The following is a 15,914-nucleotide window of genomic DNA, read 5'->3' on the forward strand; positions in this document are numbered from 1 at the left end:
AACTGGGTTACAAGATTACAAAAAATGATTTGCTATTTTTAAAACCAGAGATGGTAGAAATGAGATCAGATTTTACAAAAGAAAATTATTTCTTTTAGCAAAAAGAACCTTCTCTTCAGAACTAGCCACACGATACCAGTTAATTTCAAAAGTCCTTTAACTTAAGGCTTTCTGCTTATTTCAATTTCATTAGATACTGTTACTTCACAAATGATATTTTAACAAATGATATCAAACATAATTTTAATAAAATAAAAACATATGATAATGCAAAGAATGACAGAGTTAAAGAACCATTATGTAACTGGCAAGATGACAACAGACATTGAAAATTAATTCCAAGTTAACAATTTTGAGGGTGGGGGTTTAAAACAACCCCTCAGAAGTTATCTAGCCCAAGGTTTGTTTTTCAAAAGAAAATCTACATTCACTTCTCACCTTTTCTGTGTTAATGATGGCATGACACTTAAACATACAGATTATCTCCTTCATTATGTACTTTTCCATACTTAACATATGCAATTTAGAGTGCAATTACACAGAGAAACATTTGATTTTTCATGCGCAGTTTTACACAAAACCTCCTATAACAGGCAATCAAAAAACATGAAGTATGATAAGCCAAAGTGCTTTGTAAGCTTTAGCAATGAATGCCAAAATTCTGCTCTATAGTTGCTTGGGAAAAGTAAGAAAAAAAACCCACACCACATTAATGGCTTTAACGGCTACTTGGCACAATATTTGAGGGAAAAGAATATAACAAAGTATTACATGTATAGGGCTTAATGCTCTTGTTATCAACCATTTCTCTTATTTTTCATTTTATTATGTCTGGCTTTATTTCTCCTTAGCTTGTAAAAGTGGATGGTTGGAGACTATTACAGACAAGTAAAAATGTAGCAAGACTTAAGTGATGAGAATTCTATTTCTGTAAACTCTTGTTAAAACTTTGGTGCTTCTATGATATACTACTACAGTGCTTTGAATTTATATAGCACCTGTCTGCTGAAGAGCCAAGGTTTACATAGCTCATTTATCCTTTCAGCATCCCTGTGAAATACGTAGATCGGAAACAGATGGTTTACAAATAAAGTAAAATCCAGATATGAACACAGAGAACTTCCATAATTTACTTAAGATGGCCTATCTGTGCGAACTGTAGAGGATTAAAAGACCCTGGAGTTTTTTCCAGTAAACAACACTACCACCTTATCATCAAACCAATTTCTAGACTGCTAAGAAAAATTAAGCTTTCTTACAATATAAAATCAGAAAGTTTAATGTGCCAAAAATCTCTGATAAGGAATGACAGAAATGGTCTATATTTTAAAGAAATAACATTAGTCACTGCATAAGCCACCAGTGATCATCTTCCTATATAGTCACCAATTCTCCAACAAGGTATTTAGCTTAAATACAGTTGCTTCTCAGGTGGTGCTAGTGGTAAAGAACCCGCCTGCCAATTCAGGAGACATAAGAAACTAGGGTTCAATCCCTGGGTTGGGAAGATCCCCTGGAGGAGAACATGGCAACCACTCCAGTATTCCTGCCTGGACAATATCATGGACAGAGGAACCTGGCACCCTATAGTCCATAGGGTAGCAAAGAGTTGGACATGACTGAAGCAACTTAGCATGCAATATAGTTGCATTAAAATTGGCAAACAAATCAACTGATAAATAAAATTGAAATAAGCGATACTATTTCTATATAAAAGACACAAAGTCCTTGAGCCATGCCCTCAGTTTATAAATGAGAAAATGTGTGGTGTCTGGCACACATATGTACTCAATGTTATATAATAATGTAATAATCTTTAGTGACTTTCTCAAAGTCAAATTACGAGTCAGTGGCAGAACCATGTCTAGAATCTAGTTCTTTTGAAGGAAGTCCAACATACTTCCCCCTTACCGTTGCAATTTTCATTTAACAGCAATACTTTTTCATCCCTAAAACAGTTTATACTCAGCAATATTTGTCTTTCAAGTGCTAAGAATATGGCAAATTCAATGTTATTAAACATATTAAAATTTTGGAAACTGTCACCTCCATAACTACCAGTTGGCCCAAGTATTATCAGATCTTTTCCTGAGAATGACATTTCATGATTAGACTATTTTTAATATTTCTATACCATAATTTTAACCAAAGCTCTCTCATAACTAAAAACAGCGAGTCATGACCACTGGTATCTAAAAGATCTTCCAACAGTATAATGTATCCGAAAAACTTTTGAAACCACCAACACATTGAACATACATTATATGGTATGTCATTCCCTAGAATAATTATATAGACTCAAAATGTGATCTAGCTGTTTTCTTCTAAACTGAGTTTTATTATTTTCACACATCAAACTTTCCCCCCGGATTACTATTCACCAAAACAGCATGAGCAATTACAAAGTGATTCCAAAAACAGATACCCAAGTCGTCATGTATTGATAGATGTTAGATGTTTGTTTTCAATTTTATATCTGCTACTTCTGGAATCTGTACTAAACAGCAAAAACAAACAGTTTTGCATATACATTCCACCTAGATTATGATAAATTCTGATAAGGAATGACAGAAATGGTCTATATTTTAAAGAAATAACATTAGTCACACAGTAGCAAATTCACAAATTTGTCATATGTGCCAAGAATATTATTATGTTAGTATATTTCTTGGATAGGCAAGCAGAAATGCCTAAAACAGAATATGGAAAAATTGCAGTGGATTTCCTTTCTTTTCTCTGTCAGTTTCACCAAAAAGAATCTCCTTAGTGCTCAAACACCATGGTGAAGCTACTACCCACTTCTTTTCAGTAACAGTCACACTGTTTGCCTTGGAGAGACATCGACTCAGTGGACATGAATTTGAGCAAACTCCAGGAGACAGTGAAGGACAGGGAAGCCTGACTTGCCAGTCCATGGGGTCGCAAAGAGTCGGACATGACTGAAGAACAACAAAAATTTCCATGTAGTTCCTGATAGTGCCTTGGATACTGACATTCTGCCAGTATAAATAGTCACAGTTAAGTCTAATGTACTTGTAACCATTTGTAGAAGAAACTTAATCTCAACCCAAATATTACTCACTAGTCATAATTAATCCTTTTACCCAAAATGTATTAAGCCTAGACATTTTTAGCAACTGACCCTAAATGATGCCATCAGATTGGATTCCTTCAACCTGAGTGTTGATTATCTGTGTAAAATCAAGTTGTTGTTTAGTTGCTAAGTAGTGTCCCACTCTTTTGCGACCCCATGGAGGCAAAGCATAATTTATTTGGCTCTCCCACCCTAGACAAAGAGTTTGATCACCTTCTAGATCTAACAATAGAAATTAAGTATTAGACTCATAATCCTCTAATTTTGATGAAAGCCTGGGTTCATAAGACCATACCACTGAAAAATGAAGTCAGTAGTTTTAAACAAGTGGACACCTCCGAGACAAAAGACTGTGGACAGAGAGCCTAGTGAGGATCCTGTTTTGACATGAGTTAATGTTATTTTAAAAAGAACTTAACTCCCTACCACTTTAACCTAGTTGGATAGTTGTACTGTTTCTTTTTTTAAGGTTAAATATTTATTAGTTCAATCTAAAATTATATTATCACCTCACTTCCACTAGGGGGGTCTATCTAGCAGTGTGTCCTTAACTCCCAATGAACTCAGGTGCAGCTTGAGTCCACTTCCAGCTAATCTGCGCTGCCAGGTTAAGCCTAGCGGTCAGAGCTATGTGCTTTAAAGTTGTTCTAGTTTTTAGGCTCAGAAACCCATGCACAGCATGAAAATGGAGTGCTCAAGTCATTCAGAGGTTGCTGCAGTACGTAGACAAAGGGTTTTTGGCTAAAGCATACAAAGTCAAAATCTCTTAACTGTTTCCAGTTTCATTTTTAGCTGCCCTAGTTGTTTTCAAGACTGAATATGTGTCAACTGGATCCATTTTTGTAAATAAGTAAAGCATTTAAACTCTTGACCTCAGAGATTCTGCTGCCCATTTCTGTACTCTGCAATACATAATCTAAATCACAAAAACCGTAACGGTTTTCCAACAGTAGTCTTAACTTGGGTCACTTGGGTGGGTATTGGTCCTTACAGAACTTGTTTCTGTGGCATCTCATTATTCTGCTAAAGTATTGAGAGGCACAAACCCAGTCAGCTCCATTTCTCAAATTTAGTGTCCACTGTTTTTGTGCCTTATTTCTGATCCAATTTCAAACCACAGTAACTGATGGTTAATTTTAGCCAAGAGATTATCCACCACTTTCAAGCAGATGCCTAATATAGAGAACAGTTCAACTGGAATATAGGCCAGACCTAGGTACATGGACAAAGCCTAATTTTTTAAAAACACTATCTTATGGGAAAACACTATCTTATGGGATATGGCTTCAAATCAATCATTTCAGAATGAAACAGGGGGTGAATAAAAGGACAATTTTCCCAGGAAATAATTAGTAAGATATTTTTAAAATTCAGAAAAGCTGTAACTAGATTGAAGAGCCACAGGGGAGACATATATCCCAGCACAAACATATTTCAAGCCCTTATTTTAAAAACAGCTTCTGTTTTTATTCTGGATAAAATCTGAGCACCAAATTCCCTTTCTGTTCCCCTCATCCACATCCAAGTAGAATTCCCTTGAGTAGAGGCTAGTTCACACCCTCTCCCCTTTTTGGTCGCGTATTTTTGGGAAAATGGACTTCAGCCATTACATTCCAGTTTTAAAGTCAAAAGAAGTCATGTGATCATGACCCCAGGGGCATCAGAGACTTGGGGCACGTGATGCCAATTGGCATGTGTCCGCCAGTATGTTGGAATTCGCTCTAAATTGCATCTTCAGGATCCAGTTTAGGCGCCCAAATACACTGTGACATCTTATAAAGCGGACTATCTGCTTATCTCTCAGTAGTTTTTCATTTCACCTAGGTACCTACTGTGCGGCCTGCCAAGCTGTCTTCCCAGTCCCCACCCTCATCCCCAGTAACAAGTCGAGTACCCCCAGCATCCTGTCTATCTGATCCTAAACGGAGAATTAATTCTAAACTCAACCTTGAGCACCAACCGGGATGTCGTGAAGATAAGGTGTGGAGCAAGAAGCGTCGCGTACGGGAAGTATCTTAAAGCCTTAAGTTCACTCCACCTCCCAGGCTGGGATCTTCTGCCCAGAAGCCCGGCGGTTGGAGCCGCCAGCACATTAAAGCCAGTAGCAGCAGCGGCGGCGGCGGCGGCAACTTTGGGACTGGCGAGAAGCCAGGGCGCGGGTGGTCGGCGTTCCCCGCCCCCCAGCCCCGCCGCTCATTAGGGCGCTAAGTACTGCGGGTGCGGAAAAGTAAACACTGGCAAGTGCAGCTGTGTGGGAGAAGGGGGCTGTTGCCCCTCTCCCACCGTCCCTTTCGACTGTCTCCCGAGCCGCCGGGACCGTCTGCGCTCGAGGGTGCGGAGCCAGAGGAGCTGAGAAAAGAGCAGACGGGGCGGCGAGGAATCGGGAGAGTGAAGAACGGAAAGGTACTATCCTAATGGCATGGGCATGTCCTGCTACTGAAAGGAAAAAAGTGCTTACTCATAGGGAGACGCGGTGCGATTGCTAAGCGATCGCTACTGGCCAGGGAAGCAGGCGGAAGGCAGGCGACCAGAGCCTCGTTCTCTCCCTGGGCCACCGCACCCCGCGGAGCCGGGGGCCGAGGTGAGCCTGCGAGGTCACCGGCGGCGGGCGAGCCGGTGCTGGAGGCGTAGCAGGCGGCGAGCTCCGGGATTTCCTGAGTCCGGAGCCGGCGGAGGCGGGGGAAGGAGGGTGGCAGTAGCTGGAGAAGGACGATCGAGGGAAGTTTAGGCGCTGGGTTTCTACTTCGGGGCCGCCGCCGGTAAAGGGAAGAAGGGCAAGGGTTGGCGTCAAGGACTCAAGCCCAAGGTTGGCAACAAGTTAAGAGCAACTATTGAGAAAACACCATCTCCCCCAGTGAACGTCAGAAAACGTGTCTGCGGCGGGTAGCAGTCATGGGGAACACTAGGTCATTCCCACCCATCCCTGCTGCGAACGGTCGCTTTGGCGCCCAAGGCTGGGACAGAAATCTCTCCAGCCTCCCTCTCAGGCCCCCGCCCCCCGTGCCAGGCATGTTCCCGCCGAGGTTCCTGGAGATGCTCTCTTCTGGACCCGCTCCTGCCCACGCTCAGGGACCCTGCTCCCCTCGTGCCCTCCTGTACCTGCAGAGCACTTACAGAAAGTCGCAGAGTACCGGATCTGGCCCAACTGTCTCCGCCCGACGCACTCAGACAACTTCTGCCGCTCGGAATCTTTGCGGCTGTGGTTCTAAAGCCAGCGCTCCCGCCCCTTCTGCCAGGCCCTCCGCCCCTCGGCCGCCGCCATTGGCTCGGGTGGTGCTAGCAGTCGGCCTGGGAACCAGGAAGGGGATTGGGCCACGAGCCTGTCACATCATCTGGGTGGGGTGTTGGGACAAAAGGCACAGGGATGGGCGCCTTGGAGGGATGGGGACTGTAACTACGGCTGGGAGCGGAGATTGGTCCTCTGCTCCCTTTCTCCCCTTCCCTAGCTCCGAAGAGACTAGAAGTCCTCAAGGCCTGGCTGGGGTACCACGTTCTCAAAAACCGTGTACAATACATGAAAAGATGAGAATGTGGGAGTGAGAGTTTGAACGTTACCAAGACCCTATTTAAGTCTGGAGAGTACAGTTTCAACCTAGAATCATAAAACGAATCTGGACGTGGGAAGGGACGTTACTAGTATACATCAGTAGTCTCTTCGGCTCCAATCAGCTCAGGTGCGGAGCAACGCAGAGGGAAAACCTCAGCAATCTTCCCTTTCTAACTAGTTCTCTGGAGCAGATACATGGACAGGAAGAGGCTCTCATGTTTTGGGTTTCATGCCAAGTACATTGTTGGCCAAAATCACCTGTGTGGTCTGTTTGTCCATGTGGAAAGGAGTGAGGGGTGGAGGTGGGGAGGGACGTGAAAGTTACGTGGTTCCAGTTGGTTGACTGTAAACAGATGTCAATTCTCATCAATCTCCTTTCACCAGAGAAAACTTGGAGACATACTCCTGCTTCCTAGAGTATCTTTTCTTCTTCTTGGCCTCTGTGTCATAGCTGACCTCTTTCATTACCGTGCGCTGAGGTTTTCCCTGCTTATCTGCATTCCAGTCTTTGGAATCAAGAGACTGGCTTGTGGCACAAGAAGCGAAAGGCTAAGCCCTTTCCCGTTTCAGTCGCAACCATTTTGTTCAGGCAATGTGTGCTTGGAAATTTTTTTAAGAATTTTAAGTTGGTTCAAATCCATTTCATTTTATATGCACTAGGAAAATCTACTAAATTCAGAGTGGCCTGAAACATTGAATGGTCTTGTCGAGGAAACCTCCCTTCATCTGCTGTTCTGGATTTCTTTAGAGAAATTAACCTATAGTGAGTGTCCTGGCTTCTTAAATGGGCATAGAAGGAGAGTTCATATACTGCCTAAAGGCTATACTAGCAGAGAAGGAATTGGCATTGTGAAAAAGCCTTGTTAAATATTAATTAATAATTAACCAGCTGGAAGAACATATGAAAGGCACAGAAAGGTGAAAAATAAATGAGAGGGCAATCATCAAGCTTTCAGAAATATTAAATTTCTGGTGTGAGAGATTTTGTACTGGGTCAGGCTAGGGTCAGCATAAAAGTACCAGTTTCAATATGTTCACATTGTGTGAACTGTGCACTCTATCGCTACACACATTTACAAAAGGCTCCAAAATGAGATTTCTAATTTTCAGTAATAGCCCAAGGTTTGGTATGGTTTCTGGAATTCTTTACACAAAATTTCTAGATACACTGATACAGTACTTTAGTTTTCTACATTTTATGTTGTCTGTAAATCACTCCTGAAGAGCTTCCAGTCTCATTTAATTTTTTTGGAGTTTGGTTGCTTTACAATGTTGTGTTAGTTTCTACTGTATAGCCAAGCGAATCAGCTATACATATATGTATATCCCCTCTTTTTTGGGTTTCCTTCCCATTTAGGTCACCACAAGCACTGAGTAGAGTTCCCTAGCTTTACAGTCCACCTGCTTTAAAATTGGGAGAAGGCAATGGTGACCCATTCCAGTACTCTTGCCTGGAAAATCCCATGGATGGAGGAGCCTGGTAGGCTGCAGTCCATGGGGTCACTAAGAGTCCGACATGGCTGAGCGACTTCACTTTCACTTTTCACCTTCCTGCTTTGGAGAAGGAAATGGCAACCCACTTCAGTGTTCTTGCCTGGAGAATCCCAGGGATGGGGGAGCCTGGTGGGCCGCCATCTATGAGGTCACACAGAGTCGGACACTACTAAAGTGACTTAGCAGCAGCAGCAGCTTTAAAACTTAAATTTACAGACTTAGAATGTCTGTATGAAGGGACTCTTCAAGCTAAATTTTCAAGAATAGGTATATTTGTCTCAATTACCTTAGTATTCTATTTTAGTATATTTTTCAAGTGTTAGAGTTTAGAATAAGTCAAAATATTAAGAATCCTAAGGATATGCTATTTAGGCTTTCCTGTTTTGTTTTGTTTTGTTAAAAAACTTACATAGGAGCTTTACATAAGCTTTAATTTACTTACTAACACTAAGGATGTCAGAATTCAACAAGAGTTTGTGGTCAAGAAATGTCACTTTACTAGAAGTTCAGTGGTCATAATTTCAAAGCCATGGGGGTGCCCAGACAGTAGCACTACATCTCACTGCCTCCGTAGTTTCCAACAGATAAAACATGCCCTATTTGGATGGTGGTTGAGATTCCTGTTTAACAAGCTCAACAATAAAATCCAAGTAGAACTCCATTTTAATGAAAATTCCTAAAATAGCTATTTTGATGTAACTAAGCTACTTTTGTGTTACCCAAAATCTAAAAGTTCTTTTCAGAGGTTAGTGTTTTGCTCTAGGAAAGGGGCCTTGGACTCAAAGCTCTAATAAAACTGCATTTCATTCTGATCTTTCAAACTGTCAGTTTAAGACATATAGAATCATTCACAAAGTAACCCAAAGTTCATAGTTTTTTCTATCCATATAAAAGAATCTTGCACAGATGATCTTCAGGGTCTCTTTCAGAAGCTCAAAGGCAGGTTTTTGAATCTTATTCATATTTTAAAAATTGAGTTATAATTAACAAACAAATTATATTAGTTTCAGGGGTACAACATGTTGATTTGATACTTTTATACATTACGAGATGATCACAAGTCCAGTTATCATCAAAAGTTTTTACGATATTGACTATATTCCATACATGTACATAATATCCCCATGAAATTTATTTTATAGCTGGAAGCTTGTACTTCTTATTCCTCTTCACCTGTTTCACTCATTCCCCCATGCCCCTCCATTCTGGCAACTCCTAGTTTGTTCTCTGTATTTCTAAGCCTATTTATGTTTTGTTTATTTGTTCTGTTATTTTAGATTTCACATATAAGTGAAATCATATGGTATTTGTTTTTGCCTGTCTTATTTCACTTAGCATAATATCCTCCAGGTTGATCGATGTTGCCACAAATGGTAAGATTTCATTCTTTTTCATGGATGAGTAATATTCCATTGTGGGCTTCCCTGGTGGCTCAGCAATAAAGAATCTGCTTGCAGTGCAGGAGATGTAGGAGACATGGGTTTGATCCCTGGTTTGAGAAGATTCCGCTGGAGAAGGGAATGGTTTCCCTCTCCAGTACTCTGGCCTGCAGAATTCCATGGACAGAGGAGCCTGGCAGGCTACAGTCCATGGGGTCATAAAGAGTTGGACATGACTGAACAACTTTGACTTTCACTGGGTTCCTTCCCATATTGTGGCTATTGGAAATAATGCTGCAATAAACATATGAATGCATGTATCTTTCAAATTAGTGTTTTTGTTTTCTTTGGATAAATACCCAGAAGTGGAATTGCTGGATTGAATGATAGTTCTATTCTTAGTGTTTTGAGGCATCTCTATATTATTTTCCATAGTGGCTGTACCAATTTACATTCCCACCAACAGTGCACGGGTGTGCCCTTCTTTCCACACCCTCTCCAACACTTGTTGTTTCTTATCTTTTTGATAATATTCTGAGTTCTAACTCACCTTAACAGCACCATGCATAGCACCGAGCACACAGGAGTTCAGTAGGTGGTTTTGAACTAATGGATATTTTATGTTTCTATTCTTGTAAAAACAAAAACAAAAGGCTCTATACCTAAATCTCTCACAGATCTTTTGAATTAATAGCTTAAATATTTCCCCTTTGCTTCCATCTCCAATTGTCAGCCCCACATGTCTTTGTAATAACTTAAAATCAACATCACAAAATTTTAAAAATCATTTCTTCTTCCTGTATTCCTTTGATATCATAGGAGGATCCAAGTTTCCCCATAGGTTTTATCTTTATCCAGTCTACCTTTCTTTCCTCGTTTCCACGAGAACATCCTTTCTTTGCTCTTTTTCCTATAGCTCTGATGAACGCTCTGCTCAGTAAACAACTTATTGTGTGCACATAGTCTGAGTTTTTTCCAGAAATTTTCCTAGGGCAAATTATATTTTTTCCTTTTTATCCACTTCTTTTATATATATATATATATATATATATATATATATATATACCTCCTTTTTATGGTCTACTAAAATGTGGCTTTACTATACAACCATTGTGTAAGTAAGAACTAAGGATTCGTGTTCAATTCAATACTAAATAATTTTTTTTTAATTCATCTGACTGTTTTCTCAGTGTCTAAATGTATGATTATGTACCAATCTATTTTTTAACTAATTACTTCTTAATGTATCATTTCATTTCCAGGAACCAATCTATTTTTCTTTCATCTTATGATTTATATGATAATTGTTTACCATGTTGTCAGGTTGGTTTATTTATCTCCCTCAATTCTTGTCTTGTCATAACAGATTTGGAATAACGGACTAATTACAGCTCAAGCAGGCAGGATTTCTCAGCTCCTGTCTTGTCATAATAAGGATTCAAAACAACAGGCTGGTTACAGCTCAGTTACAGCTCAAGCAGATAGATCTTTTATTAAACAGACAGCAGATATTACACCTCCAAGACATGGGAGTGGGCTGCCCCAAAGGAGTAGCTATGATCCCTCTTGGCTTCTCTTTTTATACTCCCCATCTCTTCCTCTTGGATCTGCCTTGTGCAAAATAGGGCTTGGTACCCACCACCAATAGGGAAAGGGAATGCAAATGGGCTAGGCTCAAGGTTGATTGACAAGTGCAAGTTACATAAAAACGGCTGTATTGCACATGTCATCAATGTATCAGCCCTATTGTACTGATACATTAAGAAGTTAGTTTGTATCTACTGTGTGCCTAGGGTAGCATGTGCAGGAGTTGGAAAACTCTCTGTGGTTATTTTTGTACCATATCTGTGAGGATTCCTAGATATGTCTGGGATGGGGTTTAGAGATTGGCTTACATCCTTTTCTGCTAAGCCATCCCTCATTGCTCATACCTAACTTCCTACCTAGAAGTGTTATGATACTTTAGGTTCTTGGATGGATCATCAGTTATTCTTTTTATTCAACATGTCACATCTTATTAAAAATAACAGTTTAATGTCCACAGAGTGGACATTTCACATTACAGTGAAACTGGAATTTTAAAAAAATTAAGTGGAATTTTAAAAGATTTTTTACCGTTAAAATATTAGACATGGAGAAAATCTTGGTAGAGCTGGAAAATTCTTGATCTAGAATATAAAAATTTGAGCAGTTGTCTTCATTGTTTACTAAGTGAGGGGTGTTTTCATTTTTCCAACTCAAAATATACACATATATAAGCATATGTGTTAATTCCTTAAATAGGTACTTTCAAATATTTTTCAAACCTCAAAGGTTACTAAGAATCTGAATGTCTCCTAAAACGTGCCAATCATCTTACAAGCAGGTTTTCATAAATAATTATGACATGTCCAAGAGTATTTTCAGATTTCCACTTGTTTTAAAAAAAAAGAAAGACAAAAAAAAAAATCAGAATAAACAGCAAGGTCCTAATATATAGCACAGGGAACCATATTCAATGTCTTACGATAAACCATAATGGAAAAGAATATGAAAATGAATATATATATATATATATATGTATAACTGAATCACTTTGCTGTACAGCAGTAATTAACACAACATTGTGATTCAACTATCAGTTTGGTTCAGTCGCTCAGTCATGTCTGACTCTTTGCGACCCCAGGGTCTGCAGCACGCCAGGTTTCCCTGTCCATCACCAACTCCCAGAGCTTGCTCAAACTCATCTCCATTGACGCAGTGATGCCATCCAACCATCTCATCTTCTGTCGTCCCCTTCTCCTCCTGCCTTCAATCTTTCCCAGCATCAGGGTCTTTTCAAATGAGTCAACTCTTCACATCAGGTGGCCAAAGTATTGGAGTTTCAGCTTCAACATCAGTCCTTCCAATGAATATTCAGGACTGATTTCCTTTAGGATGGACTGGTTGGATCTCCCTGCAGTCCAAGGGACTCTCAAGAGTCTTCTCCAACACCAGAGTTCAAAAGCATCAATTCTTCGGCGCTAAGCCTTCTTCACAGTACAACTCTCACATCCATACATGACCACAGGAAAAACCATAGCCTTGACTAGACGGACCTTTGTTGGCAAAATAATGTCTCTGCTTTTGAATATGCTATCTAGGTTGGTCATAACTTTCCTTCCAAGGAGTAAGCGTCTTAATTTCATGGCTTCAGTCACCATCTGCAGTGATGTGGAGCCCCCAAAAATAAAGTCTGGCACTGTTTCCACTCTTTCCCCATCTATTGCCCATGAAGTGATGGGACCGGATGCCATGATCTTCGTTTTCTGAATGTTGAGCTTTAAGCCAACTTTTTCACTCTCCACTTTCGCTTTCATCAAGAGGCTTTTTAGTTCCTCTTCACTTTCTGCCATAAGGGTGGTGTCATCTGCATATCTGAGGTTATTGATATTTCTCCCGGCAATCTTGATTCTGGATTGTGCTTCTTCCAGTCCAGTGTTTCTCATGATGTACTCTGCATATAAGTTAAATAAGCAGGGTAACAATATACAGCCTTGACGTACTCCTTTTCCTGTTTGGAACCAGTCTGTTGTTCCATGTCCAGTTCTAACTGTGGCTTCCTGACCTGCATACAGATTTCTCAAGAGGCAGGTCAGGTGGTCTGGTATTCCCATCTCTTTCAGAATTTTCCACAGTTTATTGTGATCCACACAGTCAAAGGCTTTGGTATAGTCAGTAAAGCAGAAATAGATGTTTTTCTGGAATGCTCTTGCTTTTTCCATGATCCAGAGGATGTTGGCAATTTGATCTCTGGTTCCTCTGCCTTTTCTAAAACCAGCTTGAACATCTGGAAGTTCACGGTTCACATATTGCTGAAGCCTGGCTTGGAGAATTTTGAGCATTACTTTACTAGCGTGTGAGATGAGTGCAGTTGTGCAGTAGTTTGAGCATTCTTTGACATCGCCTTTCTTTGGGATTGGAATGAAAACTGACCTTTTCCAGTCCTGTGGCCACTGCTGAGTTTTCCAAATTTGCTGGCATAGTGAGTGCAGTACTTTCACAGCATCATCCTTCAGGATTTAAAATAGCTCCACTGGAATTCCATCACCTCCACTAGCTTTGTTCATAGTGATGCTTTCTAAGGCCCACTTGATTTCGCATTCCAGGATGTCTAGCTCTAGGTCAGTGATCACACCATCGTGATTATCTCGGTCATGAAGATCTTTTTTGTACAGTTCTTCTGTGTATTCTTGCCACCTCTTCTTAATATCTTCTGCTTCTGTTAGGTCCATACCATTTCTGTCCTTTATTGAGCCCATCTTTGCATGAAATATCCCCTTGGTATCTCTAATTTTCTTGAAGAGATCTCTAGTCTTTCCCATTCTGTTGTTTTCCTCTATTTCTTTGCATTGATAGCTGAGGAAGGCTTTCTTATCTCTTCTTGCTATTCTTTAGAACTCTGCATTCAGATGCTTATATCTTTCCTTTTCTCCTTTGCTTTTTGCTTCTCTTCTTTTAACAGCTATTTGTAAGGCCTCCCCAGACAGCCATTTTGCTTTTTTGCATTTCTTTTCCATGGGGATGGTCTCGATCCCTGTCTCCTGTACAATGTCACAAACCTCATTCCATAGTTCATCAGGCACTCTATCTATCAGATCTAGGCCCTTAAATCTATTTCTCTCTTCCACTGTATAATCATAAGGGATTTGATTTAGGTCAAACCTGAATGGTCTAGTGGTTTTCCTTACTTTCTTCAATGTAAGTCTGAAGTTGGCAGTAAGGAGTTCATGATCTGAGCCACAGTCAGCTCCCAGTATTGTTTTTGTTGACTGTATAGAGCTTCTCCATCTTTGACTGCAAAGAACATAATCAATCTGATTTCAGTGTTGACCATCTGGTGATGTCCATGTGTAGAGTCTTCTCTTGTGTTGTTCGAAGAGGGTGTTTCCTATGACCAGTGCATTTTCTTGGCAAAACTCTATTGGTCTTTGCCCTGCTTCATTCCGTATTCCAAGGCCAAATTTGCCTGTTACTCCAGGTTTCTTGACTTCCTACTTTTGCATTCCAGTCCCCTATAATGAAAAGGACATCTCTTTTGGGTGTTAGTTCTAAAATGTCTTGTAGGTCTTCATAGAGCCGTTCAACTTCAGCTTCTTCAGCATTACTGGATGGGGCATAGACTTGGATTAGTGTGATATTGAATGGTTTACCTTGGAAACGAACAGAGATCATTCTCTCGTTTTTGAGATTACATTCAAGTACTGCATTTCGCACTCTTTTGTTGACCATGATGGCTTCTCCATTTCTTCTGAGGAATTCCTGCCTGCAGTAGTAGATATAATGGTCATCTGAGTTAAATTCACCCATTCCAGTCCATTTGAGTTCGCTGATTCCTAGAATGTTGACATTCACTCTTGCCATCTCTTGTTTGACCACTTCCAATCTGCCTTGGTTCATGGACCTGACATTCCAGGTTCCTATGCAATATTGCTCTTTACAGCATCGGACCTTGCTTCTGTCACCAGTCACATCCACAGCTGGGTATTGTTTTTGCTTTGGCTTCATCCCTTCATTCTTTCTGGAGTTATTTCTCCACTGATCTCCAGTAGCATATTGGGCACCTACTGACCTGGGGAGTTCCTCCCTCAGTATCCTATCATTTTGCCTTTTCATACTGTTCATGGGGTTTTCAAGGCAAGAATACTGAAGTGGTTTTCCATTCCCTTCTCCAGTGGACCACATTCTGTCAGATCTCTCCACCATGACCCGCCCGTCTTGGGTTGCCCCACAAGTATGGCTTATTTTCATTGAATTAGACAAGGCTGTGGTCCTACTGTTATTAGATTGACTAGTTTCCTGTGAGTATGGTTTCAGTGTGTCTGCCTTCTGATGCCCTCTTGCAACACCTACCGTCTTACTTGGGTTTCTCTTACCTTGGACGTGGGGTATCTCTTCACAGCTGCTAGAGCAAAGTTCAGCTGCTGCTCCTTACCTTGGACAAGGGGTATCTCCTCACTGCCACCCTTCCTGAGAGCCCAAGAAAATAAAGTTTGTCACTGTTCCTATTGCTTGCCCATCTATTTGCCATGAAGTGATGGGACCAGATGTCATGATCTTAGTTTTTTAAATGTTAAGTTTTAAGCCAACTTTTTCACTCTCCTCTTCACTTTCATGAGGAGGCTCTTTAGTTCTTCTTCACTTTCTGCCATAAAGGTTAAAAATAAATTTTAAAAAGAAACTAACTCATACACAAAAAAGACAAAAACCTAATGACGTCTTTACTGGATTAAGACATATTTGATCAACATTAACCTTCTATTATATAAGGTCAATGAAGATCATTATCATCACTGGAAATCCTCAAAATTAAATTCCCACCCCCCCCGCCACCAACTTTGACTGTCTGCTAAAAATGTAATCAGTCCACAGTATTCTTTTA

The 15,914-nt window shown here is 40.5% G+C and overlaps 1 protein-coding gene and 1 long non-coding RNA gene across 6 annotated transcripts in view; one reads left to right on the forward strand and one right to left on the reverse strand.

Annotated features, from left to right (window-relative positions):
- The window catches only part of PLS3 (plastin 3), a 96,824-nt gene extending 90,504 nt beyond the window's left edge, over positions 1–6,320 (reverse strand). For 2 of the 5 annotated variants that reach the window (XM_027533551.1, XM_027533548.1), the window contains exon 1: positions 6,209–6,308. The gene's annotated coding sequence lies outside the window, so the exon portion shown is untranslated. Of the gene's footprint in view, positions 1–6,208 lie in introns of all 5 variants that reach the window. The other 3 variants (XM_027533552.1, XM_027533550.1, XM_027533553.1) reach the window with 3 other exon arrangements.
- LOC113886899 overlaps positions 4,282–15,914 on the forward strand; it is a 113,927-nt gene continuing 102,294 nt past the window's right edge. Inside the window, exon 1 of the long non-coding RNA XR_003509578.1 lies at positions 4,282–5,497. This is a non-coding gene — a long non-coding RNA (uncharacterized LOC113886899). The remainder of the gene's footprint in view (positions 5,498–15,914) is intronic.

This window comes from Bos indicus x Bos taurus, chromosome X (assembly GCF_003369695.1).
Source record: "Bos indicus x Bos taurus breed Angus x Brahman F1 hybrid chromosome X, Bos_hybrid_MaternalHap_v2.0, whole genome shotgun sequence".
NCBI lineage: Eukaryota > Metazoa > Chordata > Mammalia > Artiodactyla > Bovidae > Bos > Bos indicus x Bos taurus.